The 25931-nt window shown below is 46.6% G+C and overlaps 1 long non-coding RNA gene and 1 other non-coding gene across 14 annotated transcripts in view; both read left to right on the top strand.

Moving 5' to 3' along the window:
- Nucleotides 1-25931, top strand: part of LOC142434066 (uncharacterized) — a 47923-nt gene that overhangs the window by 15860 nt on the left and 6132 nt on the right. For 10 of the 13 annotated variants that reach the window (XR_012781113.1, XR_012781116.1, XR_012781115.1 and 7 more), the window contains exons 4-6: nucleotides 732-904; nucleotides 13929-14100; nucleotides 17123-17264. This is a non-coding gene — a long non-coding RNA (uncharacterized LOC142434066). Of the gene's footprint in view, nucleotides 1-731; nucleotides 905-13928; nucleotides 14101-17122; nucleotides 17265-18898; nucleotides 19078-25931 lie in introns of those variants that run through there. The other 3 variants (XR_012781118.1, XR_012781112.1, XR_012781114.1) reach the window with 3 other exon arrangements.
- LOC142435123 (U1 spliceosomal RNA) lies at nucleotides 21185-21340 on the top strand. The gene has a single exon (XR_012781262.1). It is a non-coding gene; the product is annotated as a U1 spliceosomal RNA (small nuclear RNA).

Genomic DNA, 25931 nt, shown 5'->3' on the forward strand with positions numbered 1-25931 from the left:
CTCACACCTCTGGTCCTGAAGGTATCGTCCACCGTGGGATCCCTGTGCCTCCAGCTCCCATATGCACCAGTGAACAACCTCTGCCCTGTCCAGTCCTGCATGGTAGAATTCGGATCATGGTAGTTGGAGGGACGAAGCATCCAGGATCTGGGGGAAAGCTGTGTTCTTCATCAGTACTACCTTGCACCCTGACTGACCCATCTCCTCTCCTAAACCCCTCTATGAGGGGATCTCCAGTGGACAACACTTGGGCCTTGGGTCTCCACTCTGCACTTCCCACTTCATTCAATATGGTATATATTTTTATAGACAAACTGTAAATTTAATAGCTCTCATTGGAGTCACCTGCCTTTATGGCATTTTGAGTTTTCTTTATTTGGGATGTTCTCTGGTTTTTGGAGTCTTCTGACCGGCGGGTCTCTATCTGATGGATCACTACCTGTAACTTCCAGCGTCCTCTGAAGTGAACCAAGCCATCTACCACAACCTTCTAACATTATTGTACTTGTCACAACTAAATTATTGGGGGTCAGACACCATCAGATTACTCAGGAGCTTTTTGTTCAGATACCATTTCATGAAACACCTGAAATTACATTTGTACATCATCCAAAAGATGAATAGTTGAAAATCGTATCAAAATTTGTTTAGTTTTTTGAAAATATTTTTGCTATTATAACTTATCTAGTTGCAATAAAACGGTGGGAGAGCAACAAATTTTTGTCTTGCAGGAGCGTAAACAACATTCCTTTTGGCTGTATTGCGTGTACATGACTAGGCGTCCCCATCACTCGGCTTCACTACCCTAGATCCCTGGGTGTCGGGGCATCTTGGTACTGATGACACTGGACTGGAAAAGACGAGGACGGCAAACACTGCTCATACCTCTACAGTATAGTCTCAGGTGCGTGCTCCTTTTTTTCTGTAACCCTGCTTTCTTCATGCTCGCTTCAAAACCAGGGGACGCAGGATTGGATTACCGTATGTTCTTCAGTATACGCCAAGATTTTCAGCACACGTTTTAAGCATTTCTTGTCCTAAAATTGGGTGCCTCGGCAGATATTCTGGTCGGTTTATATTGAAATATATACAGTAAGATACTATAGCAATTTCTTGTATCAAACTTCAGGAAGGGTTGTCTCCCAACTTTGCTTCATGCAGCACAGGAACATTGAGGGGACTAGGAATTGGGCTTCCAGCTCATGACAAGGACCTTGAGTGACGTCTTGCCTGTGTAGCTCCCCACTAGAAACTCATAGAGGAGTGGGGAGCTGATCTGAGTATATACCCTGTCTTGCAGATGATCAGAATCCCCCTGAGGTAAGAGGGGAGAGAGTTAGAAGTTTGTGTAGGTGGAAGCGCTTTGAGGCTCCCCCGGAGAGAAGAGCTTTTCCTCTGGGAAGGAGCATTCCCAGCTGCTCGGCCAGTGGGGAGAGGCAATTGGAAGCCCTTAAGGAGATCCATGTTTTGAAGGCCTAGGTCTTCTCTGGACTGAGGCCTCCTAGGTGATCCACTCAGGCTTTCTCCTGATGTCTCTTGAATTGGGCACACTGGGCCATGATTCTCAGCAGGACCAGTAATGACATGTTAACAAGCGGTGACTAGAAACTGGGGTCCAAGGCAATTTGGAAGGGGCTAAGGGTCAAGCGATATGTCTGTGCACTCTCTAAGTCACAAGATAAGCAGTTCAAAATCACCACCCGCTCCCTGGGAGAACGACGTGGCTTTCTACTCCCGTAAAGAGTGACAGTCTGAGGAATTGAGAGGGGCTGGTCTACCTTATGATGCAGGATTGCCGTGAGCTTGCACCAGCTCAGTGCCACAGAGTTCAAGTGTTAGCTCCTTAGAAACCTACCTGAAAACACAATGACTGGAGGCCATGTGATTCTTCAACATGGGTGTGTGTTCTGGGAGCAGGAGAGATCTGGGAGGGTCCTGGTCAAGTTGACGACTGTGTTTCCCAAAGGAAAGAGATGATCAGGAACTTCTCTACCTCTGAGGACATGGTTTTCTAAAATCTCACTCTTGCCAGCTTGTTTTGGTAGCCTGGACTTAACTAGAAGGGGAACGAAGTGGACATTCACATGAAACTGGCTTGTCAGGTGTTACGGAAGTGCCTGGTGAAATGGGATGGGCCACAATCCCAGGATCACATACATGACACTTGACGGGTTGTAAAACAAACAAGTCTGTATGCCTGTCAGTCTGTGGGCCATAGCATGTTTTCGTCGGGCTTACATCCTTGTAGACGTCCCCCTAGAGATGAAGCAGAGGGCACCTGCCGCCGCAGTGGCAGCACGCGTGACAGGAAATCCCCATATGCACATGTATGTAATTTTCACAAGGGAGTATTCTCCCGTGATCCTCACTTACCGCCGGGCACTTACATGCACTTGTCGACGTGTGCCTTTCACAGGAGGAGGAGATTGCTGGTTTCTGCCTGACTGTGTGCCCATTCAGCTGCTCCACCGCACGCGGGCTTTCCGCAGTGCCACCTTCTCCATTGCTCTCCTTTTTCACAACTCAGTTCACTCAGGGTTCTTGCAGCTCTTATAGCAGTCTATACATCCATTGTGCCAGCTCATGTGTACACATGTTGCCGTCATCTTTTTCTAAACATTTCCTTTCTACTGGAGCCCTTGGTATCAGTGTCTCTTCACGGACCACCCCCCCCCCCTTCTCCATTTCTATGGCACCTACTCTCACCCCTATTGGCTTCTACTCTCAGCCCTATTGGCTTCATGTTGTGTCTGCAAACATCAAGTGACAACACCATTCACGGTCATTGTCCTGAGTCTTGAATTATCATCACCCTGGAGAACAGAGTCAAGGCCCACTGAGCAGTAAGTAAAGCACTTTCTGCATCCAGGTGGAGGGTTGCATGAGCTTGTCTCCCAGGGCCTGCTCAGCCTCCCAGGAAAGGGAGCACTGCTTGCATTGGGCCCTGTGCTCCTTCATTGGGGTGCAATGTCACTGTGGAAACCCTGTGGAAAGCATGCAGGTGAAATGGAACCTCGTCCCCACTTTAAGACAGGCCAGGTCAAGGTGTAGAAGGCAGAGGAACAGGCTTGCAAGGGATCTTTTCTCAGATTCCAAGCCTAGATGGCTCCTAGGCCTGGCTTGTTGTTTTTTTAATGCTCAAAGGGCGGAGGGAGCTGCCAGGAGCACTGGGATGCTGGCCTTTGTGAGGCAACCCTGCCATCAAGCGGAAATATATTTACTGTGGCTTCCTTTCCATGAGAGTTGTATTCAGGGTCAAGGCTATGGCATTAGGAAGAAGGGTTGTGGGTTACTCTGAGGACCTTGATAGCCAACCTGGCCACTCCCAGAGCTATTGTGAGAACTGCAGAGCCAGGCTCCCTGAGACATGGGCCCCAGAATGCTCGGACCTGGAAACCTCAGACTACCAGTCTCTGGAAACCCTTTGGCCTTTTGTGGCCTTGGTGCCCAATTGTTCTGGAACTGTGCTTTCATCCCACCAACACGGAGTGCCAAATCCCACATTTTGGAAAGACAATGTTGAAGAGGTGAAGAGCTGAAATTGCATTTCTCCAATAATCTCCACCGAAGTTCGGTCCCTTCAAGCTACCTGCCTTTTTGTGGGTGTCAAAGAGCAGGAGCTTGCTGGTATCTGGACTGCATGCAAGATCAGCCCTCCATCAGCCTGCCTTCTTGCAACAACCAAGGACTTCTCAGAGCTGTACAGAAACTGTGTCCCCCTTTCTCCAGATCCACAGCGAATACTCTGCCCAGCAGGTTTCACTTTGCCTTACACACAGCTGGTAACAATCCTAGTCCAGTGAAGGCAAACAGAGCGCCCTCCCAATTCAAGACACATTCAAGTTTCTCTCCTCTCTGACCACCCTCCCTCGAAAGGGCCTACTTCAGTCTACCCCATGCTGTCTCCTTGGGTTCTGTAGCACAGTGCAATCGCTGTTGAAAAGAAGTGGGCACTTGTTGGTTGGGGAAATGGTGTGTTTCTTTTTATTTATTTCGGATATTCTTCTGATTTGGGGGGTTTGTCTCTGAACTATAGCACCTCTACGTGGGGCAGCAAATGGGCTGTAGCTACGTAAGTCCACCGAGCTAAACCATGTTAGTAAGTGCACTCTTCTGACATTACTATTCAGAAGGAAAACCGCCCTAGAGGTCGTCAATTAAATAGTTTTAAGTCTTACACAGTCATACGTCACAGGACCTGATTGATTGAGATCTCCCTTATTGAAACTGCTAGAACTGAATTCATAAAATGTTGAAGATGATTCATAAAATTTCCCAAGATGAGCAGTATAAATTAATTTCAAAAAAAAAATAAATAAAATTAATTTCAAAATGAAATTGTTTTAGAAAATTATGGTTGTTCTCATTTCTAATCTCAAACACAAATTCACTGTGCATTGAGTAGAGATTGACTCCTAGTGACCATTCTGGACAGAATAGAATTGTCTGTGTGTGTGGGTTCCTAAAACTCTTAAAATATTTGGAAATCACTTTTTAGTGGATCTTACAGCTCTTACAACATCCCCACTATCAATTTTATCAAGCATATTTATACAAATGTTACCATCATAATTTTCTTTTTTTTTTTTTTTTTTTTTTTTTTTTTTTTTTAAAACATTTTATTAGGGGCTCATACAACACTTATCACAATCCATACATAGACATACATCAATTGTATAAAGCACATCTGTACATATTTTGCCCTAATCATTTTCTTTTTTTTTCTTTTACATTTTATTAGGGACTCCAACAACTCTTACCACAATCCATACATATACATACATCAATTGTACAAAGCACACCCATACACTCCCTGTCCCAATCACTCTCAAGGCATTTGCTCTTCACCTAAGCCCCTTGCATCAGGTCCTCCTTTTTTCCCCCCCTCCCTCCCTTTTCCCCCCTCCCACATATGCCCTTGGTAATTTATACCTCGTTATTTTGTCATATCTTGCCCTATTCGGGGTCTCCCTTCCCCCCTTCTCTGCTGTCCCTCTCCCAGGGAAGAGGTCACATGTGGCTCCTTGTAATCAGTTTCCCCTTTCCAACCCACTCGCCCTCCACTCTCCCAGCATCGTCCCTCACTCCCTTGGTCCTGGAGGTATCATCCACCCTGGATTCCCTGTATCTCCAACCCTCCTATGTACCAGTGTACAGCCTCTGTCCTATCCAGCCCTGCAAGGTAGAATTCGGATCATGGTAGTTGGGGGGAGGAAGCATCCAGGATCTGGGGGAAAGCTGTGTTCTTCATCGATACTACCTCACACCCTAATTAACCCATCTCCTCTCCTAAGCCCCTCTATGAGGGGATCTCCATTGGCTGACACTTGGGCCTTGGGTCTCCACTCTGCACTTCCCCCTTCATTTAATATAATATATATATACACATACATATATACATATACACATAAATACACATACATACACACACTTATATATTTTTTTTTTTGCATGATGCCTTATATCTGGTCCCTTGGGCACCTCGTGATCGCACTGGCCGGTGTGCTTCTTCCATGTGGGCTTATTTGTTTCTGAGCGAGATGGCCGCTTGTTCACCTTCAAGCCTTTAAGACCCCAGACACTATCTCTTTTGATAGCCGGGCACCATCAGCTTTCTTCACCACATTTGCTTATGCACCCATTTGTCTTCAGCGATCCTATCATGGAGGTGTGCAGTCAATGATATGATTTTTTGTTCTTTGATGCCTGGTAACTGATCCCTTTGGGACCACTCGATCACACAGGCTGGTGTGTTCTTCCATGTGGACTTTGTTGCTTCTGAGCTAGATGGCCGCTTGTTTATCTTCAAGCCTTTAAGACCCCAGTCACTATCTCTTTTGATAGCCGGGCACCATCAGCTTTCTTCACCACATTTACTTGTTCACCCATGTAGGCTCCAGCTGTTGTGTCGGGAGAGTGAGCATCATAGAGTTCCAATTTAATAAAAGAAGGTATTCATGCATAGAGGGAGTGTTTGAGTAGAGGCCCAAGGTCCTTCCGCCACCTTAATACTTGATCTATAAATATAGACACAAAGATCTATTTCCCCAACCTCCTATATATATTTGCATGTACATGTCTTTGTCTAGACCTCCATGAATGCCCTTTGACTCCTAGCTCTTTCCTCCATCTCCCTTGACCTTCCTCCTGCCCTACTACCATGCTTCATTGCCACCTGGGCTAGAGTATACCTCTTCTCTAATCAACCTTACCCTTGATCATTTCCCACCAGGCCTGCCACTCCCCCTTCTCTACCCTTTGGGGTCCCATGTTTTTCCCTTGTCCCTGGGTTTGTTAACACCACTTCCTTACCCCCCTACCCCCCACCCCAAGTCCCCCCGGAGCTGTCGGTCCCGTTGTTTTTCCTCCCGATAGTTCATCCAGCCTGTCCTATTCAGACAGACCTGTGGAGTCACTAACATGCACGAAAACTAGACAGAGGAACACAAAGCAACAGTATATAACCGGACAACAAAACAACCAAAACAAACCACTGAAAAAGAACAGAACAAAACAGTTCACAAGAGAAAAGCTTGTAGTTAGTTCAGGGATCTTTGCTGGCCCTTAGGAGCGTTTTCCAGTCCAGTCTGTTGGGGCACCACGCCCTGGCCCCAAAGTCCACTTTCAGCATTCCCTGGGGACCTTGCCACTCCATTCCCTTGCTGTTCCGCTGCACTCCCCCAGTGCATTGCCTCGGTGTGGTGGGATCAGGTCAGGTGCAATTCCCACACTGTGTCTCCGGTGCTGTCCCCTGTATCGCCCTTAGTCACTGAGGGGCATCATGTCTCATAGTAGGGCCAGCCATGTTGTTCTCTCTGTGGACTGGCTGCTCTACTCAGGAACATCATCATCACGGCCTGGTGGGCCAGGCTGTGCTCCACTCTCTCCTCCTGCCCCTTCATCTGCTCCCGTGTGCTCTGGTCAAATATGACCATCTCCCATAGCTGCAGGGTCAATGTCGTCCTTTGGAACAAGTTCTTTTCGGGGGAGGGGCAGGAATCCACTTAATTTATGGTGCTGGGGCCTGCCTCCCAGACCTCTCCACCGGTTCCGTCCTCCACGCCGGGATAATGCATTCACACCTTGCGACACTGGGTTGAAGTCTGGTCCCACTTTCCCTGTGGAGATATAAACAATACCCTCCCCTTGGGTGGATTAATGCCCCATTTCTGTCATGCTGATTGTACTTACCTCAGGGGACTCATGTTGTACCTGTCCCTTTGGGACTGGCTTACCTCGCTTAGCATAATTCCTTCCAGCTCTTCCCATGAAATAACGTGTTTCATGTGCTCATCGGTGCTTTTCAATGCTGCATAATACTCCATTGTGTGTATGTGCCAAAGTTTGCTAATCCACTCGTCTATCGATGGAAACTTAGGCTGTTTCCAAGTCTTTGCTATTGTGAATTGTGCCGCAATAAACATTGGAGCGCATATGACTGGTCGTGTTTTATTTGCTGCTTCAACCGGGTATATGCCCAGTAGAGGGATGGCTGGGTCGTAAGGTAGATCGATTTCCATTTTCTTTAGGTATCGCCAGATTGCTTTCCACAGTGTCTGTACAAATCTGCACGACCACCAGCAGTGGAGGAGGGTTCCTATTTCACCACAGCCCCTCCAACACTTGTTGCTCGCTGATTTACTGATCTGGGCTAGCCTCAGGGGTGTTAGGTGGTATCTCATGGTTGTTTTGATTTGCATTTCTCTTATGGCAAGGGACTTGGAGCACTTTCTCATATATTTATTGGCCATATTGATCTCCTCTCTAGTGAAAGTTCTTCTCATTTCTTTTGCCCACTTCCTTAGGGGGTTAACTGTTTTCCTCTTTTTGCAGGTCATGATGGTGTTGTAGATTTTAGTAATGAGCCCTTTGTCTGACGTGTCATTACTAAAAATCTTCTCCCAGTCTGTGGGTTGCCTTGTCACCCTCTTGGCAAAGTCTTTCGAGGTGCACAGGTGTTTTATTCTTATTAGATCCCATTTGTCGATTTCCAGATCACCTGTGTGTGTCCCCTTCCCTGTTGCAGTGAGCCTATGTGCTCCCTGGGCCAGTGCTCTGAGATTAGTCCCAATTCCTTCCTTAATGGTCCTGATGGTTTGGGGTTTGACTTCTAGATCTGTGATCCACCTTGAGTGTATTCTTGTGCATGGGGTGAGGTAGACGTCTTGTTTCAACTTTCTACATGTGGATATCCATTGTTTCCAGCACCACTTATTAAAGAGGGCATCTGCTTCCCACTTGACGTTTTTGGGGCCCTTGTCGAAGATCAGTTGTCTATATGCTGATGATTTTACTCCTGGGCTTTCTATTCTTTTCCACTGGTCTGAGTGTCTATCATTGTGCCAGTACCATGCTGTTTTGACCACTGTAGCTGTGTAGTAGGCATTAAAATCAGGTAGGGCGAGTCCTCCAATTGTGTCCTTCTTCTTGAGGAGTTCTCTGCTAATTCTGGGTTTCTTCCCTCTCCATATGAAGTTGGTGGTCAGTTTTTCCAATTCTTTGAAGAAGGTTGATGGTAATTGGATTGGTATAGCATTGAACTTGTAGAGTGCTTTAGGAAGAACTGTCATCTTTACTATGTTCAGCCTACCTAACCATGAGCAGGGGAGCTTCATCCATTTGTGAAGGTCACTTTTGGTTTCCTGTAATAGGGTTTTATAATTATGCTTATATAGGTCTTTAGTATTTTTTGTTAAGTATATTCCTAGGTATTTCAGTTTATTCTTGGCTACTGTGAAGGGTACTTCCCTCTTAATCGCCTCTTCCATGGCCCTGTCCGATGTGTATAGAAACCCTACCGACTTCTGTTTATTGATCTTGTATCCTGCTACTCTTCCGTATTCCTCTATTGCTGTAAGTATTCCAACTGTGGAGTTTTGGGGGTCTTCAATGTATAGGATCATGTCATCTGCAAATAACGATAGTTTCACCTCCTCCTCTCCCAACTGGATCCCTTTGATGTCCTTCCGCTGTCTTATGTTGTTAGCCAGAACCTCCAAAACGATATTGAATAGAAGAGGGGACAGGGGGCATCCTTGTCTTGTACCCTTTTTCAGTGGTATTGTTCTTGTCTTTTCTCCATTGACTATGATGTTGGCTGTTGGTCTTTCATAGATAGCTTGTATGAGCTTGAGGAACTTACCTTCCAATCCTATCTTCATGAGTGTTTTGATTAGGAATGGATGCTGGATGTTGTCAAATGCTTTTTCTGCATCTATGGATATTATCATATGGTTTTTATCCTTTTTCTTCTCGATGTGGTGAATGATATTGATGGATTTTCGGATGTTAAACCATCCCTGCATCGCTGGGATGAATCCTACTTGGTCGTGGTGAATGATATGCTTGATGTTCCTTTGTATTCTATTGGCCAATATTTTGTTAAGGATTTTTGCATCTATGTTCATTAGAGATATTGGTCTATAATTCTCTACGCTTGTGGGGTCTTTTCCCTGTTTGGGTATCAAAGTAATGCTGGCTTCGTAAAATGAGTTTGGGAGCTTGCCGTTCTTTTCTATGTTATGGAATACTTTGTGGAGGATCGGTGTCAGCTCTTCCCTGAATGTTTGGTAAAATTCTGCTGTGTAGCCATCTGGCCCTGGGGCCTTTTTCCTTGGTAGGTTTTTGATGACACTCTCTATTTCTTCCTTCGCTATGGGTTTGTTGAGGTTCTTGATCTCTGTCTCAGATAATCTAGGGATAGATTGTTTTTCTAAATATTTATCCATGTCTTCCAGGTTTCTGAATTCATTAGAATACAAACCTTCATAGTACTTTGTGATTATCCTTTTTATCTCATTGGGGTCTGTTGTTATTGCCCCCGATTCATCCCTCATCCTGGCTATTGATGATTGTTCCTTTCTATCTTTGGTAAGCTTTGCCAGGGGAGTGTCAATTTTATTAATTCGTTCATAAAACCAGCTTCTAGTTGCGTTAATCCTTTGCATTGTTCTTTTGTCTTCCCACTGGTTTAACTCCGCCCTGATTTTTATTATTTCTTTTCTCTTGCTATTGGAGGGGTAGTTCTGTTGACTCTGTTCTAGTTGTTGGAGGTTTTGTGTTAACATATCTGTCATACGCCTTTCTTCTTTTTTCATGTATGCATTCAGTGATATCAAGCTACCTCTGATAACTGCCTTTGCAGTGTCCCATAAGTTTTGATATGTTGTATGCTCGTTCTCATTAGTTTCTAGAAATTTCCTGATATCCTCTCTGATCTGGACCTTAACCCATTCATGTCGCAGGAGATCGTTGTTTATTCTCCAATTGGTGGCCCTTGCTTTTCTGGGTGCCCTTCTATTAATCTCCAGCTTTATGGCATGGTGGTCTGAGAAAGACGTCTGGATAATATCTATGTGTTTGAATTTACTCAGGCTGGCCTTGTGCCCCAGCATGTGATCTATTCTTGAGAAAGATCCGTGTGGATTGGAGAAGAATGTGAAACCTTTTGCTTTTGGATGAAAGGCTCTATAGATGTCTATCAGGCCCTGTTGCCTAATTACATTGTTTAGCTCTCTGGCCTCTTTGCTGAGCTTCTTTCCCTGTGACCTGTCTTTCTCTGATAGTGGAGTGTTGAAGTCCCCCACTATTATTGTTGTTTCCGTGATTTCTTCTGTCATTTTTTTAATAGTTTGTTTGACGAAATTTGCCGCACCATTATTAGGTGCGTAAATATTCAGTATGCTTATTGCTTCCTGGTTTACTGAGCCTTTGAGCATTATGTAATGTCCCTCTTTGTCTCTTTTTATGTTTTGGATCTTGAGATCCATTTTGTCGGAGATTAAGATAGCCACTCCTGCCTTCTTGGAGTTACCATTTGCTTGGTAAACTTTCTGCCAGCCCTTTATTCTCAGCATATGCTTGTCTGCTTGCTTAAGGTGTGTCTCTTGCAGGCAGCAGATTGATGGGTTATGTTTTCTAATCCAATCCTCCAGCCTCTTTCTTTTAACATATGAATTGAGCCCATTTGTATTCAAAGTGATTATTACAATCTCTGGCTTCATGGTTGCCATATTCTGTTTTGTGTTTTGGGTCTTTGCCTATCTTCCTTCATATCAGTGTACTGCGTTTGAGTGGAGGGTTTCTATCCTGTCCTCTTTTCCATCTGAGACCGTGTTGTCCTGGTACGTGTTGCTGGCATGTTGGCTTCTAGATGGAGATGGGATATATGGTGGTCTCCTGGAGGTTCTAGTTGGAGCTTGATCTTCTGGCCATAGTGAGTCAGCCAGTATGTTCTGCAGGGTCGGGTGACTTGCAGTATATTTTTTGAGTTCTTCCTTGTCCTGGAAGACCCTTATCTTACCCTCTATCTTAATGGATAACTTGGCAGGGTATAGGATTCTGGGGGAGGCATTTTTATCTTTCAGAATTTGGAAGATGCTGCTCCATTCTCTCCTCCTCTTCATGGTTTCAGCTGATAAGTCTGAGCATACCCTTACCTGCGCTCCTTTGTATGTGACTGTCTTCCTTTCTCTTGATGCTCGTAGAATTTTCTCTTTTTCCTCTAAGTTGGATAATTTTACAATTATATGCCTTGGTGTGTTCTTCTTGGTGTTTAGCTTAGCCGGCGTCCTCTCTGCTTCCTGTATGAGAGTCGGATTCTCCTTTGTTAGGTTGGGGAAATTTTCTTCCAGGAATTCCTTTGCTATCTTGGCGGTCGATTTGTGTGTTATGTTGTGTTCCGGTAGACCAATTATTCGAATATTATTCCTCTTCATAGCATCTGTCATTGATCTCAGGCTGTCTTCTGTTTCTTTAATTTTCCTATCTGATTGTTTTTCTCGCTTGCTTCGTTTGTTTTGAGCGTCCTCGAGTTCACTGATACGGTTCTCAGCCTCCTCAAGCCTAGATATAGCTTCTGTGACCTTTTGTGTGGCCTCTGCTACCTCCTCTGTTAGTTTCTGCAGTTCCTTTTGGTGGATAGTATTCATCCCCTCTATTGTGGACTTCATCCCCTCTATTGTGCATTTCATCCCTTCTATCGTTGCATCCTTATTTTGGTTTTCTTCTCTTAGCTCCTGTATTACTGCAAGCAGAGTTCTGAAGATTTCCTTTTGTGGCTGATCTATATCTGTTTCTTCTATGAGTGACGTTAGGTCTGTTAAAGTGCCTCGTTTTTCTGATTTTTTTGTTGGGAGTGATGTGGTCTGTTGATTTTTCCTTGATCCTTTAATAGGCCCCATGCTTCTGGGAGACAGGAGTAACCTTATTGTGTGGAGGCTCAGGCCACTGTGCCGTCTCCTGGGGTGGCTGGGGCGGGCTGCGGCAGGCTTAGGGCTGGCACTGGGGACCCAACAGGGCCCCAGGTGGTGAGAGCTGGCTGGAGCTCACTGAGGGCTCCTCAGGGACTGCAAAGCCTAGACTGCAGGTGGAGTGTTTGATCTGCCCGGGCTGGACACTGCAGGGAACAATGGTGTTCGCTCTCCGCCCTTTTGGCGCGAAACCGCAGGGGGTAATGGCGCCGGCAAAGGAGGCTTGGCGCGAAACCGCAGGGGGCAATGGCGCCCTTCCTCTGCTCAGGCTCAGAGTCGCGGCCGCCGGGGTCCCCGCAGCACCCTGGGGAGGGCACCTACTCTTGTGCCTTGCGCAGGGGGGGGCCCTTGGTGGGCAGACTCAGCAGCGCGGGGCGCGGCGCTCCGCGGAAGCTCAGGGTCCGGGACAGGCGCGGGTTGGGCTATGGCTCCTGTTGGCGGGAAGTGCTCAGCGCAGGGTCCCGGCCAGGAGTGGAGCTGGCACTAGGCTGCCAGGGGCTGGCGGGGGCGGGCGGGGGTAGGAGGCCAGCGCACGGAGGGCAGGTGGAGAGGTCCGCGGCAGCGGTGCGGGTGGATGGTCCCCCGTGGGGGTCGCCAGACAACCCGCGGGTCCGCTCCCCTGAGCTTGGATGAATGGAGGGAGGGACGTGGGCCCGAGGGCAGATCGCTGCCCTGCGGGGAGAGGGGAACTGCGGGAGAGGAAAGCTTCTCTCCCAGTGGAGATCCGCGTATGGGGAGTGGGGAGTGGGCCGCTGGAGTAGGCAGGGCAGGCAAGTGGCTCTGGGCTGGCGTCCGTTTGGGGATGGAGCCTAAGCCGGTCGCCAGTGAGGTCACGGCAGCTTAGTGGCCAGAGATGTCCCACTAGTCCGGTCCTCTTTCACCTAGACCCCTGCTCCGGACAAATACGTGGGGTAGGACTGGGGTGCTGTCCCAGGGGGATATTTCACTCACCAGACTCTTACTATTCGGCTACCTGGTCGCCAATCCCGCTTTGTTTGGAGGAGCTCTCAGAGTATGCGGGTGTCCCTGTCGGCCATCTTCCCCCTCCACCATCATAATTTTCTAAACATTCACTTTCTATTTGGGTCCTTGGTATCAGTTCCCCCACCCCTAGTGACCTTTCATAAATTGGAAATTAATATTATTATAGCTCACATCTACTACTATCTTCCTTCACCCACGTGTCTGTTATTCATCCCCCAGGGGGTAAGGAGGGCTATGTGTGGATCATTACAGTTGTTTCCTCCTTCCTCCCCTCCTCTTTCCACGTTCCCCCTAGCTCCTGGGATCACTTTCTTCCCCTCATTTGCCTGTGCACTCATTTTATCTTCAGCCATCTTGTCAGGAGCATGAGCATCACAGAATGTCAGGTTATTAGAACAAAGTGTCGTTGCATTGACGGAGGGCTTGAACTGAGGCCCACAATCTGTTCATTTCCTCAGTGTATTGCCTTAGAAATATATGTACATAGATAGGCCAATACCTCTATTTTTATTTACTGATAGATAACTTTTTTAGGTAGGAGAGAGCCTCATCTTTCTCGCACGGAGCAGCTGGTGGTTTGAATCAGTGATCTTACTGTTTATAAGGGAACGCTTAGTCACCACATCACCAGGCAACCTTAGCTAATGTAGTAACATTAAAAAAAGGACAAGCCAACCCATTTGTATCTTTCAGCAGCGAAGAATATCCCTGTTGGCTGGATGGAGTGTACCTGGCCTCCAGGCCACAGCGCTCGGGTTCACTGCAGTGGAGTCCCGGGGCTCTGGGCATCTGGGTGCTGATGACACTGGCTGGACAGAAAGGGAGCAGAGAGAACCCTGCTCATCTCTCCATGGTCTAGTCACAGGTCAGTGCTCTTTTGTGTTCTGATCTGTTCTCCTTTCAAGTCCAGGTTGCATGGGATGGTTGAAGTACTTGAGTAATTTCTGGGTTTTGATGCAGGCTCAGGAAGGCAAGTCTCACAACATTGATTCACAGAGCTCAGGGTGGACACAGGGGGCTTATGAAAAATCTTGATTTAGGAGGCAAACAAAAGCTGAACTTAGAGCCTTGAAGTCTCCTGCATCTACAGGTGTGCGCCTGAGTACCAAATAACAAGCAGTTGTGACTCAGTGGTCTTCAGGAGCTAAAAGGAATCATGTGTAAGAGCAGTTTGCAAAAGAGAAGACTTTAAAAAGTTTACAGGAAAATTCCATTTCACTTCCCCATAAATGTGTAGAAGCCCCCTCCAGGCTACATATGCACATCAATCTATTTACTTATAAAAAGCCAATAGAAAGCAAGGAATACCCCAGTGCAGTCAAACCCCAAGAAAGAAGTTCAGCTGGCTTCTGCACCTTCTGTTTTTTTCATTCTACAAAGGGCGGAGGGAGCAACAAGGAGAACAGTGGGCTTTGCATTTGTGAGGCCGCAGTGCCACCAAGCGGAAGAATTTTCAGCCTGCTCTGACTACCGCAAGAAGGTACAATTATCAGGATACAGATTGCGATATAAGGAAGGCACTTTGGGGAACACACCTTCAATCTTGAGCCAGTATGAAAGCCACCAACTCAAACTCCCAAGCAAATAATCCCCAGGCCGCCCCGTTGGCAGGATCTCTGAGCTGTGTGGGCGTGGCGTCAGTGGCCGCCATGTTTGGGAGAAATGGGTGAATGTCTGTTTTCTTCCGCCATTAAATGGAAAGGGAAGTGTTTTGAAGGAGAATGATACAAGTATATACGGGGTTATGGTTTAGATCGAGGGTGGTCGGATCAGAGACACATAGCCCACCTGTAGCCATTGGCACATCCCCCACAGATGTGTCACAGGAAAGGGAGGAGGCAACCAGGGCTAAGTAAAGCACTGAGTAAATACACAGTATTCCTGTGGTTTCTTGAGGCTCCTCAACCCGCATTACCATAACCTCAGTGATTCCTTTCACTTTGGACTAGACGTGAGCTTATGACACAGGCAACCCAGGAGCAGGAATGGGAATAGCAATAACAGATGCACAGGGACAAAGGGGGGAGGGGAAGCAGGGGAGGAACAGGTCTTAATGATTTACAAATGCACCCCCTCCAGTGGAAGAACAGTGGAAACCATGGGGGAAGGGAGACAGTGGTCTGTGTGAGATATGAAAATCATAATAATTTATAATCTCTCAGGGGTCATGAGGGGTTAGAGGAGGGAGGGGGGGAAAGAGGAGCTGATACCAAGGGCGCAATAGAAAGTAATTGTTTAGTAAAGAATGATGGCAACATGTACAATATGCCTGATACAATTGATGTTTGGATTGTAATTAGAATTTAAGAGCCCTCAGTAAAACACTAATAATAAAAGGATATACGATGTGAGTTGGGCGGAAGAAGGCCTGTAGCACTGCCCGCAAGGATCCACCTGAGAGCAGCCATTGCACTGTGTGCTGATGACATGGTGAGGAGGGGCTAGCAGTTTCTTCCTGTTTCCTTGGCTCAACAGAGCAAAGAGCCCAGAATTCTACGGAGCTCCTAAAGCACCTCTAGCCACAGTGCCCGTTCTGCAGCAGATGCTCCCTCTGAATGGTGTCCCTCTGGGCATGCAGAGAACCAAGGATACCCCAAGGGCAGTGCTCATGGACCTGAGGCCTCACCCGTCACTCACTGTCCATAACTGTCTCATGATCCTGGGGCCGCAGTGACCCATGCTGTCTGGGTCCCGGCTCCTGCGCCATGGTCCTCACGTGTACTCCAACCAAGAGTCCATTTCTGAGAAAGTTAAAATCTTCCCCGAGAAGAATGCATGGAAATGTTTCCTATGAACATGGAATTCTGACAAATCTTGTGGAAATGCTGCAGTAAAAGATAAACATACACGTACAAATCCCTGAGTAATTCATAAAATTGCCAAAAGTATATGTACGCACACTCATATCATCTTTAATAACCTTTGAAAACACTGCACATACACAACTAGTGATATTCAAATGTCCCGGAGGGAGCACTGACTCTGCTCTCAGGTAAATAGTTCAAACCTGTTCGGTGTTACTCAGGAGAAAGTTGAGGATGTCAGCTCCCAAACTGCGTGTGTGTGTGTGTGTGTATGTGTGTGTTTGTTGCCCCAAAGAAGTGACTTTGTGAAGTGTGTGTGTGTGTGACAGAGAGAGAGATGCCCCAAGGAAGTTACTTTGTAAAATGTGTGTGTGTGTGTGTGTGTGTGTGATTCCCCCAAGGAAGTGACTTTATAAAGTGGTAATATTTTCATGTAGAACATAGATTCCTAAATTACTTGGCCTGGTCACCAGAATAGGAAAAAGAAATTACTCAGCATCCCACCTCTCCATGGCAATTAAAAACTTTTTGTACTAGAACCCATAATTCAGGATAAAGTCCATGTGTCTGCTTTTGCAACACCCTCCCCCCCAGACTCCAACCCCCTGCCCACTAATCAATCCCTGACTCCCAGGAGGTGGTTTTTTCTACTTTGGGAAACAGTGATCTAGAGCTTTTCAAATAAAGAGCCTCCCAGAGGTCACCAGTTTGTGTGGCTCATGGTGAGCTTTTTACACTTCCTTTGGGGTGCTTTTCTTTTGATCAGAGGTCCTCTACCTGGAAAAGCAAGTGTGCACAAACTGTCCATTCCTGAAGGTCAGCCAAGGACGGGATCAAGTAACCCCACATCATTGGAATTGTCACAAATAAAATATTTGAGGGTCATACACCATCAGGTTTCATAGCTGGTTATGCTTGAGCCCATTCATGGAAATATTTGATATGACATTTGTTTCATTTCCGTAAGAGGGAGGGTTGAAATTCAGATAACAATTTAAGTTGGGCGGAAAAGAACTATTGTTCTAGCCGATCTAGTAGCATTACAAAGAGAGAGAAAAGCTACAAATCTTAATTTTTCCACAGCGTGTACCTGGCTGCCCGGCTGCAGCGCTCAGGTTCACTGCAGTGGAGTTCCGGGGCTCTGGGCATATGGGTGCTGATGACACTGACTGGACAGAAAGGGAGCAGAGAGAACCCTGCTCATCTCTAGATGGTGTAGTCACAGGTGAGTGTTCTTTTGTGTTCAGATGTGTTCTCCTTTCAAGACCAGGTTGCAGGGGATGGTTGAAGGACTTGAGTAATTTCTGTGTTTTGATGAAGGCTCAGGAAGGCAAGTCTCACAACATTGAATCACAGAGCTCAGGGTGGACACTGGGGGCTTATGAAAAATCTTGATTTAGGAGGCAAACAATAGCTGAACTTGTAGCCCTGAAGTCTCCTGCATCTACAGGTGTGAGCCTGAGGACCAAATAACAAGCAGTTGTGACTCAGGGGTCTTCAGGAGCTAAATGGAATCATGTGTAAGAGCAGTTTGCATCAGAGAAGACTTTATAAAGTTTTCAGGAAAATTCCATTATCTTTCCATTCTGTTTTACTTCCCCATAAATGTGTAGAAGCCCCCTCCAGGCTACATGTGCACATCAGTCTATTTCCTTATAAAAAGCCAATGGAAAGCAAAGGAATGCCCCAGTGCAGTCAAACCCCAGGAAGGAAGCTCAGCTGCCTTCTGCACCTTCTGGTTTTTTCATTCTACAAAGGCGGAGGGAGCAGCAAGAACACTGGGCTTTGCATTTGTGAGGCCGCAGTGCCACCAAGCGGAGAACTTTCAGCCCGCTCTTGTCACCGCAAGAAGGTGCAATTATCAGGATACAGATTGAATTATTAGGAAGGGTACTTTGGGGGCCACACTGTCAATCTTGAGCTAGTATGAAAGCCACCAACTCAAACTCCCAGACAAATAATCCCCAGGCTGCCCAGTTGGCAGGATCTCTGAGCTGTGTGAGCGTGGCGTCAGTGGCCGCCATGTTTGGGAGAAATGGGTGAATGTGTTGTTTTCTCCCGCCATTAAATGGCCAAGGTAAGCGTTTTGATGAAGAATAATCCAAGTATATATCCGGTTCTCGTTGAGATCGAGGGTGGTCGGATCAGATACCCATGTCTCACCTGTAGGCAATGGCACATCCCCCAGAGAGGTGTCACAGGAAAGGGAGGAGGCAACCAGGGCTCAGTAAAGCACTGAGTAAATACACAGTATTCTTGTTGGTTCTTGAGGCTCCTCAGCTCGCATTACCATGACCCCATTGATGCCTCTCACTTCGGACTAGACCTGAGCTCATGACACAGGCAACCCAGGAGCAGGAATGGGAATAGCAATAACAGATGGGCAGGGAGAAAGGGGAGAGGGGATGCAGGGGAGGAACAGGGAACAGGTTATAATGACTGACACTCACATCCTCTCCAGGGTGAAGACCAGTGGAAACTATGGGGGAAGGGAGACTGTGGTCTGTGTGAGATATGAAAATAATAATAGTTTATAATCTCTCAGGGGTCATGAGGAGGTAGAGGAGGGAGGGGGGAAAAAGAGGAGCTGATACCAAGGGCTCAATAGAAAGTAATTGTTTAGTACAGAATGATGGCAAAATGTACAATATGCTGATATAATTGATGTTTGGATTATAATAAGAATTGTAAGAGCCCTCCATAAAACACTAATAAAATAAGGTTATCTGGTGTGAATTGGGCGGAAGAAGGCCTGTAGCACTCCCCGCAAGGATCCAGCTGAGAGCACCCATTGCTCTGTGTGCTGATGACATGGTGAGGAGGGGCTAGCAGTTTCTTCCAGTTTCCTTGGCTCAACAGAGCAAAGAGCCCAGAATTCTACGGAGCTCCTGAAGCACCTCAGCCACAGTGCCCGTTCTGCAGCAGATGCTCTGTCTGAATGGTGTCCCTCTGGGCATGCAGAGAACCAAGGATACTCCAAGGGCAGTGCTCATGGACCTGAGGCCTCACCGGTCACTCACTGTCCTTAGCTGTCTCATGGCCCCCTGTCATGTTCCTGAGGCCGCAGTGCCGGCTCCTGCGTCCTGGTCCTCATGAGTACTCAAAGCAAGAGTCCATTTCTTAGAAAGGTAAAATCTTCCCCGAGAAGAATGCATGGAAATGTTGTTGCATATGAACATGGAATTCTGACAAATCTTGTGGAAATGCTGCAGTTAAAGATACATACACATACAAATCCCTGTCTAAGTCACAAAATGGCCAAAAGTATATATACACACACTCATAGAATCTTTAATAACCTTTCAAAACACTGCACTTACACAACTAGTGATAATCAAATGTCCCGGAGGGAGCCCTGACTCTGCTGTCAGGTAAACAGTTCAAACCTGTTCGGTGTTACTCAGGAGAAAGTTGAGGCTGTCAGCTCCCAAGCAGCTTTACAGCCCCACAGGCCCGGTTCAATACTCTTACAGCTAATGGCAAGGTCAGCTGTTTGAAACCACTAGCTGCTCCTCAGCAGAAAGATTAGGCTTTCTGATCCCATCCAGAGATACAGTCTCAGAAATGCACTGGGGCAGTTGTACCCTGTCCTGTAGAGTCGCCCTGAGTCACCATCGACCCAGTGGCAATGAGTCTGGCTCGGGTTTGAGGGAGCCTCTCTGTGTCAGATGTGACTTGAGGGCCTTTGTTGTTCCTGTTATTAATCCTCTGGATCATACAGTAGGATGTTGTCATGCCCAGACAAGGAGGACCAATGCTGCTCTCTTCTCCCCCAGAAAGTGTGCAGTTTCTTTTTTTTTTTTTATGATTAAAAAATTATTTATTCAAATACTGTATAAATATACACATTATACAATTATATCTTGTATATATACACTTACATAGAAATTTTGCAGACATATTATAATTTTGCATGTACATTATAATTACAAATACAATTATATACATATATAGATAGATAAAATATACACGTATATCTTGTGTGTATATATATTTATACAAGATATAATAATAAATGATTATTTACTATTATAATAAGTGATTAACAAGTCAATGATAGTTAGCAAGCCTTATGGAGAAAATGCTCATGCCCAAACTGAGAATGGTAAAAGTTTGAGTTCACACAATTTCAACACCCTCTTAATGCTTTATTTGGGTGAGTACCTTCGTCTTTGCTTTGCTTGGCTAATCACATTGAATTTTTCTTTTTTTTTTTAATTTTAACAATTTATTGGGGCTCAAACAATTCTTTTCACAGTTCATATATATACATACATCAATTGTATAAAGCACATCTGTAGAGTCTTTGCCCTAAGCATTTTTTTCTCTTTTCTTCTTTTACATTTTATTAGGGAGTGTGCAGTTTCTGTTGGATCCTGTGTTCTGCACTTGGGGTTTTCAACTGGTTGAATCTTCAAAGCTAACATGAACACAGCAATCATGAAGTGTTAGTGACATAGATGTAGCGATAGTTATGATAAGTGTGCATGTGTAAATGCATCCTCAGGTATACACCTACAGTAAGCTTCAAAATGTTTTCGGAGAAATTCCATTGTATTTGAATTCATTCGGCAGGTAACACTTGAGAGAAAGATAAAGTTGTCTACGTTAAAATTAAGCAATGTTGGAAATTCTGTGTGGGCATTTCTGCTTTGTCTTATAGGGTCTCTTTCAGTGTGAATCTATTGATTGCCAGTGGGCTTGGATTGGTTTGATTGCTGTCATGTTGATTCATATTTCTGCCCACACAGGTAGATAATAGAACCGTCTTGGGTCAGATTTGAGCTTTCACAGGAATTTGATGTTTGGTTTGAAGTGAGATGAGTGTCTTGGTTTTATTTTCTTTTTCCTTTTATCATGGTCTCCTTGCCTTTTCCGAACTCTCGTGCCGGCTCATCAGGTCCTTGAGAGAGAGAGGGGGGGTGGGGGACATCAGTGTAACATTAGGAGTCACGAGCAGTGGCCATGGCAGGGCTCCAGAGAGTAAGTGACATGCACGGCCACATCTTCCGTAATCCTCACCAGACTGGTGATGTCATCTGATCGTGCCTGTACACACGACGGAAAATTTCTCAGGTTGAGAAAGTTGAGAATTTTACGTGTGATTGGAGAGTATGGTGCAGTGTCTTTAGAAGCTGGGTAGACATACTTACTTGGCAGGGGAGATCACGAAGGTGGTTTTCCCCGGGCGAGGCTTCTCCATTGCATCCCCCATGTGCTGATCCCTGCGATCTCCCCAAATGTAGGAAACTCGACTGCGTAGTTTGGGGTAGTGGGGCACTGTATTCACCCTGTCCCATGATTAAAAAAGATAAAAAAGGTGAAAAAAATAGAAGTTGGGTAGAAAGCTTTACTTTTTGAAATAAGGATTGCTGGTGAGTCTGCTTCACCTGGAAACACCTTGGAACAAACCAACTCCTTCTCACAGGTATTGTCTGCACAGAAAGGAATGGATTTCAGTTGTGGGTCTGAGAAGAAAACTTTTTAATATATGTTTGACATTACCGTGGACAGTTTTCATTAGAATTTATTGTTAATGACAAATGGCTCATCTCTCCTTCCCCCCCATATTGCAACCACTGAGGCCACGCCCCACTGCGTCCAGTTCCTGGAAAGCGGGCAAGCTGTGGCTTATTTGTCAGGGAGCCTTGTTCACTGGCTTCTACACAAGCTCTGGAGGTCGTGTACTGAGGCCCCGCCTCCCCTGAGTGTCTCTGTCCAACACTCAAATATTACAGGCCTTCTACTTCAGTTACAGGAGTCCAGGTTGCTGGTGGGCTACAAGTTAAGCTACAGGTTCAGCAGTTCGACTCTACCTGTCACTTCCAGGTAATAAGATGAGGCTTTCTTTGCCTGCCTACTGAAACCCCAAAATTTACCACCTCAGAAACCCTAGGGAACCATTCTACTTTGTCATATAGGGTTGATATGAATCAGAATTGACTTAATGGAAGTTGGTTGTATTCGGTAAGAGAGATTGGGACCATAATCAGAAAGCCTCTGCTGGCTGGCCCTGTGGCCTCACAAATACCAGCCATTGCATACCCTTGCTGCTCCCGCCGCCGTTTTCCTGTGAAAGCTAAAAATCCTCCCCAAGATTACCGGTGTATCTACACATGTGGGGAATGCAAAACAAAACAAAACATCCTCTGGGTACTGTTGACCCCAGATTCTGATTGAGAAGTGTTACGTAAGTAGACGTAATAAAGATGAACGTGAAGTCCCAGCCTCTAGGGAGTGAGATTGTTGTTGAGCCTGGCGAAGAGCCTGGGCATGAAGGTTTCTGTCTTCTGATCTGAGCTGTGACCTCCTTCCTTTTCCTCCCGTGGTTCCTCCTGATCTCTCTTGGGTTGAGCCCCCCGGACCACGGGCTTCAGCGAGGCCAGTAAGGAAATAGCAGAAAGACTTGCTGGACTGTAGTGAGGACCAAGGGGGTGGGGAAGGGTTAAGGGGCAGAGTGACACTAGTGCCTCTGTGTTCTGTCTCTTCACAAAGAAATCTAGAAATGCGCTGATTTAAGACAGTGAGATTCCTCAGGAGCTGGAAAGTTCTGTCAGTATACACTTCCAGTTGACAGTGGGCTTCCCATAGGAAATCGATGATCACGAGGGTATCTGAATATTTCAGAGGCTCTGGCTCTCTAGGATCAGATTCTCGTGAAACCCAAGCCAAACCCACTGCCAGTGAGGGGATTCCACCTTCTGGCTGCCGTGTGTAGCGGTGCTGAACTGCTCAGAGGGTTTTCAGGACTCTAAACCTTTTTTATTTTTTTTAGTTCTTTCCTCCAAGCGTTTTCACTGTGAATTAGGAGGAGGTTTAGAGTACAGATCATGGTTTCACATTCAACAAATCATGTACATTTTGCTCTGTCTCCTCCATTGCAATCCATTCTCCTGTGAAACAAGGCTTCTTTTGGAAGGAGAGAAACCTGTTGCCTCTGCAGAGGCTAGGGCTTGAAAGAGACATTCCTTACAAGATGTGGCAGTTCCAGCCCCGAAAATCAACACGATGGATGGCAAAGAGTCTGCAGTTAGACAGGAAACTGCTTGCTTCTTTTCTCCCAATTGCAAAGGGCAGAGGGTGAGCTTATAGGGGGGGCAGTTGGCGTTTCTGATGTCATGCTGCCATCCTGCGGTAGTTATTTCCAAAGTCCATGGACCCACTTCTCTTTTCTGGGGAAGCATGGGGTTACAAGAGGGCATGGTCATGCTTGTCCGCACCCCTTGAGATACTGGGCAAGGCCAGATGACAGGGAAGGTCTGCTCAGGAAGTGAGGGAGACCGTTCTGGACAGAGTGGACGGACAGCCAGGGAAGCAGTCAGGCCACCCTTCCAAAGTCGAGGCAGGACTCTTGGTGACTGGAGTCACTGGAGGACACTAGCACCAGGTTCTCCAAGGGGGACTCAGCGTAGTTTTCCTGTGCTTGAACTCCTTTCCAGTGCAGTTGTCATTTACCCTTAGGACAGAATACATGTTCCTTTGACTTTCCCAACAGGGCTGCCACTGAGGCCACCTTTCGAGCTTAGAGAACCTGGTCCCAGAGCTACTGGGACTAAATCAGCTGTGGCCTGGGCTACAGAGAATCTCGGTTTCCGCTCTTGCCCCTTTGCCTTCTCTGGACTCTGGAGCTCCCTCATCCAGAGCACGGGCTGAGCAGCTTGGCCTCAGAAAGAGAGAGACGGGGAGAGTGCAGTCCACTGTGTCCTGGCCAGGCCCATCTTCAAGAACCCCAGAAGGACACTGGCCCATTCAGTGCCCCACGCTGGAGGCCCAGACATCAGAACGAGGGATCCAGGGCTCTGCCAGCCAGTGCCAGCCGGGAGGCTCATTTACTTTAGGATCTTCACAACCCTTCATAAAGAGTCGCTGTGTGACACAGAACTCTGAACGCACACCATGTGCGTGCACACATACACACACTCACACACACACTCACACACTCAAGCACACGTCCATTGTCTCCTTCTGTTTGTCTTCAGCTGTCCTGTGCACCACATTGTGGTTAGGGGCTCACCCCATTGAAAGAAACCCTCCCTTCCCACTGATGAGACCCCTTCACTGCTGTTCGCTCTCCCACCCTTGGTTCCAACCACGCTTGGCAGAACCAGGATGAATGTTTCTGGCTACGCGGTTCTGCTTGTACAAGCTGATGAAGGTACCCCAGAGTCAGGCTTTTAGTTCACCTTGTCCCCAAAAGCAGCTTGCAGGGATCTAGCCTAGTACTCAGTGGCCTCCAGGACCAAGCTGGAGCAAGGGGGTGCTAGGTGTGGGTGTATTCAACTCCCCCCACCCCCACCCCCCATCAGGAAGGAAGGAAATCTAATATCTTCCTTCAGGGACAAGGGCTTAAAAGATTCAGTGGGAGCTGGAACCCCAAATGTGGACAAGATGGGGAGGTTCTAGGCTTAAAAAGGGACCAGACTCTGGATGGTTATTATTTTTTTTAATGACAAAGGGCGGAGGGAGTAGTTCTGGGGAAGAGCATAGGGTCATTTCTGATACAATACTGCCATCCAGTGGTAGGTGTTTGGCGGCCTGGAGACCCGCCATGTTGCATCTGTTGAGCATATGAGAACACAGCAAGTTGGGACCACCCTCTTAGGTCCCCCAGAATAATTGAACACAGGGTCTTGCAGATGCAGTGCATCCTGCGCCATGGAGGAAGTGTGACTGGAATGTGTGACAGGGTAAACAGCGGTGGGTAAGAAGGAGCCAGGCAGCCATGTTGGCTGACAGGTCATCACAGAAAGCCAAGGCTCAGGCTTTGGTGGCGGCCATGTTTGCAAGAGAGTACTGCAAGGTCTGGTAGAGAATGATCAAGGGTAAGGTTAAGTAAAGAAGAGGTATAGCTGTAACCCAGGTGGGAACGGTAAATGGTAGTGGGGCAGGAGGAAAGTCAAGGGAGATGGAGGAAAGAGCTAGGAGGCAAAGGGCATTTATAGAGGTCTAGACAAAGACATGTACATGCAAATATATATATGAGGATGGGGAAATAGATCTATGTGTCTAGATTTATAGGGTTAGTATTAAGGTGGCGGAAGGACTTTGGGCCTCTATTCAAGCACTCCCTCAATGCATGAAACTTTCATTTATTAAATTGGCACTCTATGATGCTCACCCTCCCGACACAACTGTTGAAGCCAAAGCGGGTGAACAAGTAAATGTGGTGAAGCAAGCTGATGGTGCCCGGCTATCAAAAGAGATAGTGTCTGGGGTCTTAAAGGCTTGAAGGTAAACAAGCGGCCATCTAGCTCAGAAGCAATAAAACCCACATGGAAGAACACACCAGCCTGTGTGATCACGAGGTCCCGATGGGATCAGTTATCACGCATCAAAGAACAAAAAATCGTATCATTGCCTGCACACCTCCATGATACGATCGCCGAAGACAAACGGGTGCATAAGCAAATGTGTTCAAGAAAGCTGATGGTGCCTGGCTATCAAAAGAGATAATTTCTGGGGTCTTAAAGGCTTGAAGGTGAACAAGTGGCCATATAGTTCAGAAGCAACAAAGCCCAGATGGAAGAAGCACACCAGCCTGTGTGATCATGAGGTGCTAAAGGGACCAGGTATAAGGCATCATGATATATATATATATATATATATATATATATACCATAGTGAATGAAGAGGGAAGTACAGAGTGGAGACCCAAAGCCCATTGTCGGCCACTGGAGATCCTAACACAGAGGGGTTTAGTTGAAGAGATGGGTCTGTCAGGGTGCGATGAACTGATGAAGAACACAGATTTCCCCCAGATCCTGGATGCTTCCTCCCCCCAGCTACCATGATCCGAATTCTACCTTGCAGGACTGGATAGGGCAGAGGTTGTACACTGGTGCATATGGGAGCTGGAGGCACAGGGAATCCAAGGTGGATGATACCTTCGGGA

This window comes from Tenrec ecaudatus, chromosome X (assembly GCF_050624435.1).
Source record: "Tenrec ecaudatus isolate mTenEca1 chromosome X, mTenEca1.hap1, whole genome shotgun sequence".
NCBI lineage: Eukaryota > Metazoa > Chordata > Mammalia > Afrosoricida > Tenrecidae > Tenrec > Tenrec ecaudatus.